The following is a 5414-nucleotide window of genomic DNA, read 5'->3' as shown; positions in this document are numbered from 1 at the left end:
TCGACTCGGGATACTTACAAGATACTACCATGATTTTTTCAGATTTTTTGGTCCAAAAATAAATTAGGCCAAAAACCGGCCTTACCGACCCTCCCCCTTTGTCTAGTATTTCAACTATTCACCTCTTCATGTATAAAAAATATCTAGGGAAATATTTCAATAATATAGTTTCTATTTTTAAAAATTAATTCGAAGTTTTCAAGATATCAAAGTATGTCAAAAACAAATCCGGGAGACTTTCAAATAATTTTTTTAATAATTAATTTTTCTTAAATTTTACGAAAAATACATATCCTTTTGAAAGATATTTAAAAGGTTTAAAAATACGCACAGTTTTTTTTCCAAATTTTAGGCAAAATATAAATCGTTTTACAGACACGTAGAAAGTTCATAATTTAAAGGGATCTGAATTATCATCAGAGATGGTTACCATCAATGAGTGCAAATATCACACTCATCGTGAAAATGGAAAAACAGCATTATCAATAAAGTTAACGCTCCAAATAACAGAAAAAACTTAACTTCTTCCATAGACTAAATAAAGTTAAAAGTAAATGATATTTTACTTTGGAAAATTAATTTTAATAGAAAATTTTGAATGATCAGTTCCAAATTTTCAAAATAAAAATTAATTTTTTTTTGGTTGAAAGTTAGATTTAAATTTGCTTAAAATTTCACCATATAGAAATGCATCAAATTGATTCAAAATCCATTAATTTGCTTGAAAACTTGAAAAAATATTTATAAAAATTTTTTGTTTTTGAGTTTAAGATTTAACTATTTTAAAATAGTCATCGTATCAGGGTTGAAATTCAACTATTTTCTCGAAAACTAATAATTTGCAACTTAAAAATTCAGCTTCTCAATTTTTTTATCTTTTTATATGAAAATTATTCTTTTATTGTCAAGAATTCTATTTTTTTCTAAAAATTTAATTTATATGCTTAAATATTTATCCTACTAGTTGAAAGTATATTTTTTTTTAGAAATTTTAACCTTGTTGAAAATGTATCTGTTGTCGAAAATTAATCTTTTGGGTTAAATATTAATTTGTGATGTGGAAAAGGATGCTGTCCCTTGAAAATTCAACTGTTTTTTGAAATACTCATTTTTTTCTTTGAATTATTGATATGCAATTTCCTTAGGTTTTTTGTTGTTGAATGTTGAACTATTTTCTTAAAAATTGATCCTTTCCAGTATAAAATTATTTTTTTTAATGGGTTATATTAAAATTAAATTTATTTCAATATTCAAAGAAAACGAACCTTACAGAGTTGGGAATTTTCTTCTTTCACTTGCTACTTTTGACTGGAAACCGAAAAAATGTGTCTTATATAGTGCAAAAGTAATAAAAATGATACTATAAAATTTTACTAGCGTTGGAATAGATTTAAGAATTTTGCGATAACGTGCACATTTTTTAGAAGTAAAAAGTTTTATTGCATATTAACTTTAACAGAGATTAAGAATTTTAGAAAAAAATCATATATTTTTTGCCCATTCTTTTTTATTACGCCTACATTTATCAGAAGTAAACAAATTTATTGTGAAATTTTATAGAAAAAAGCGAAGTATTCCGTCGCAGCAATTCAAAAAATTATCCAACTCACGACTTCGACAGAGATTGAAGGAAAATAAAAAAAAATTTTATTACTTACATATTTTTTTTTAATTAGAATTTTTTAATGTAAATGAAATTTTATTAGAAAAATGCAAAGTACACGTTTAGAAAAATTAAAAAAATTATCGACCTCCCTGAAAATTTTATCCTGCTGGCAGAAATAAATCAAGGAGAATTTTGATCACGCATAAATTTTTTAGAAGTTTTTTAGAAACTAATTCTTACATTTTTTGTACTTTTGGAATTAACCAAAAACATAAAAAATTTGACTAAATATTTGTATTCACGCCGGAATAAATTAACAACAATTTTAATCACCCCGGTCTAATGTAAAAAGTATATAAATTAAAGATCCACATACGAAAATGACAATTTTTTGAAAAAAAATCCTAAATATTTTTCAAAAAAGTTCCAAAAATCGTTTTTGCGAGAAACGACCCATCTTATTTCATTTTAGAACAAAACCTTTGGCAGAAAAGTTAAACTATAGGAAATTCAGAGAAAGTGAAAAAATCCACTTTAATTAGTTCTTTTATCAATTGCATAATGGCCTAATTAATTTTGTTCTCTATTAATTTATTATCAACAATTAACAATAATGCTAAACAATTAATTGTTTTTGACCAAAAAAGTTAAAGAAAGTCTTTTTTTAAGGAAATGGAAATGCACATGTAGAATAAAAATATTAAAATATGATCACATTATATTTTCCAGCATTTAAAAAGCCTTCCGAATGAAAAGGGTCATAAGTTGTGACCAACTCAATCTAAAATATTAATTTTTCTATTTTGCGCAGAAATTATTCTTTTATAAATAATTTTTTTACTTATTGTCTTTTTTCTGGCACCACTTACGTAGCTTTCCCAAAGGAAAAAGTATGTTGAAAAATTGAAAACAATTTTTGGCACCTTTCTTACAAATATTGTATTTCCAAAACAATTAAAACAAAACCTAAGCGTCCTACAATACTTTTACATTTTAAATTTAATTTTTACGACTCAAACGAAACGATGCATCGTATAAAAAAAAAGTAATGAAATAAATAATTAATATGTTTTTGCATGATAGAGGGCAACCGTCCCCTGTCTATTTTATTTAAAATCTGAAAAAAGAAATCCCGTAATTTTTTATCTAACACACCCCCACGAGTACCTGAAAACTACCCTTAAAATCAAAAATGTCAATTCTTCCTTAAATCGACCTTTTTAACACTGCATTCTCCTCTTTTTTACTTATTTGTTTAAATTATTTTTTTTCGAAAATTCGTTTTTGCCTCTGAAAACTATCACTATTTTTCTGGTGGAATATTTATTAACATTGGCTCATTAATTTTTAATTGTTTTAACAGATGGAATTTGTTTGAATAATTTTTTTCCCAGAACATTTTTTTTCTTAAGAAATTTGTACTATTAATTTACTGGAATATTTATTAACATTAGTTTATTAATTTTCAATTGTTTAAACAAACGTTTTTTGTTTCAATAATTTTTTTTATTACAAATTATTATTTTTTGTTTAGTGCAATATTTATGAACACTGGTTGATTAATCTTATTTCATTTTATTTTTTTTTAATAAAAACTCTTACTATTGGTCTAGTGGAATATTTAACAACATAGGTTATTTAATTTTTAATTATTTATACAAATTCCATTTGTTTGAAAAAGGTTTTTTTTTCAAAAAGTCGTTGATATTATATGTTCCTTTTATGAATTATGAATGGATCGTTAAAACATTTCAGAAAAATGTACAAATTGCGTGGAAAAATTATTGTTTAAGAAAATTAAGGGTTCTTGAAAATAAATAATAATGTATTGTTTATGCCATTAGAAAATATTTAAAAATAAATTTATGTCATTAACGATAGCAAAATGCCAGTTTGACGATTTTTTACACAAAAAAAAAAGTTTTTAGCAAATTGAATTGCTTTAAATAATTTAAAATTAAATAGCCAATATTAATAAATATTCTACTAGACCCTCAGTGATAATTTTTATTTTTAAAAAATCGAAAGGAAATTATTGAAACAAATTCCATTTGTCTATACAATTAAAAATTAATAAATTGATTTTATGAAATATTCCATTAGACTAATAGTAATAATTTAAAGGGAAAAACCAAATTTTAGAGAAAAAATCATTGGAACAAATTTCATTTGTTTGAATACTTAAATATTAATTAACCAATGATAATAAATATTCCACTGGACCAATATTATTAATTTTAAGTGAGAAAAATACCAGAATACAAAGCTCAAAAGTTCGATTTCATGAAGAATTTACTTTTTTGGTTTTAAGGGGAGTTTTCAGGTACTCGGGGTTAAAACCGGCACCTGTTAAAATAAAATAAATAAAAATCAGGGAATTTTTTTTCGGATTTGGAAAGAAATGGGGTGGAACGTTTCCCACTAAAAAAAGCATTTTTAAGAGGACATAATGTGAATTTTCGATTTTTGAGAAAAATTTTAAAAGCTCTTTAAAAAATCTTCTACAGCTTTTGAAAAAAGTTTTTTAATTTCGTGAATTCTTTTCATATTGTGCGTTTTTTGGTTAAAAATGTTCATTTTATTTTTTTGTTTCTTTATTTTGCAAATGCCGCACACACAATTTTTAAAACTTTAAAAAATGGTCTCAACTTTTTTTTAAATGCTCTAAGAATTGTAACTGCGATACGCAGTAATCAATTGTTTAAAAGATTACTTTTGTTAGCTTTAATTAATTATCAACACACTCTGGTTAAAAAGTAAACTTTACGTAGAAAGTTTTAGAAAAAATTTTTTAAACAATAATACATGGTTTAAAATAGGAGTTAATTATTAAATTATTAATAAAGTATCACACATTTTGCGTTAAAAACAATATGTATTATATTCAATTACAACTTGATTCGCCTAATGGTAGTGATTATAAATAAAATTTACCCCAATATACAGTCATAATTAAATTTATATTTTCCACTTAGGAATTACTTTTTTTTCACTGGTGTCTAAAAAAAATAAAGCCACAATTTGTTGTAACTCTTATTCATTTATGAATATTTTTGTGGTAATACAAATATTGAATTTACCTAATGTAAGTACTACTTGAAATAAACCAATTAAACACTTTTTTTAATACCATCAGGAAAACAAAATAATATTAATAATTGCATCGTATACAAATTTCGAAAAACTGTTTATTTGTTGAAGGTTTTCTAAAACTTTAATTCCAGTTGAAATTAAATTAAATTTAAAGAATAATAAGAAAATAAGTATCAGTTGTTATTTTATAGGATTTTACTACAAATAATTCAAATCTATCTAATAGATCTTGCTTAATCTTTTTGAAAAGTCGCACTCCACGAGGATTCGAACCCTACCTAAAACTAGTGTCCTAACCGTGCGCTCTACCGACTTCGCTATCGAAGCACTTGGATCTTGGTGACAAAATCTCGAGTAAGAATTTCAAGGCAGTGTCGTACGAAGTCGTATGGTGAGCCTCAACCATCTTCAAACTAAACGTTGTGGAACTCAATGTTTTTTTAAAGAAAACATCTTTCTGATGGTACTTGAAAATTTTCGAGAGACTTTAATACGAGGTGTGTTCAAAAAATAAGGTGACTTTATCGTTTTCTAAAAAAATATTCATTTATTCCTCAATATTTATGTTGTCTTCTTGAAAGTAATCCCCCTCAGATATAATACACTTGTGCCAACGCTTTTTCCAATCATCGAAGCACTTCTGATAATCATTTTGTGGTATAGCCTTGAGTTCTTTCAGCGATACAATTTTTATCTCCTCAATCGTTGAAAATCG

General features: G+C 25.0%; 1 protein-coding gene across 1 annotated transcript in view; it reads right to left on the bottom strand.

Moving 5' to 3' along the window:
• Window positions 1-1289, bottom strand: part of LOC117173001 — a 16111-nt gene extending 14822 nt beyond the window's left edge. The window contains exon 1 of the mRNA XM_033361342.1: window positions 1266-1289. The gene's annotated coding sequence lies outside the window, so the exon portion shown is untranslated. The remainder of the gene's footprint in view (window positions 1-1265) is intronic.
• Between the last annotated feature and the right edge of the window lie 4125 nt (window positions 1290-5414).

Source organism: Belonocnema kinseyi, chromosome 5 (assembly GCF_010883055.1).
Source record: "Belonocnema kinseyi isolate 2016_QV_RU_SX_M_011 chromosome 5, B_treatae_v1, whole genome shotgun sequence".
NCBI classification, from domain to species: Eukaryota; Metazoa; Arthropoda; class Insecta; order Hymenoptera; family Cynipidae; genus Belonocnema; species Belonocnema kinseyi.
This window is presented reverse-complemented; position numbering and strand designations above follow the sequence as displayed.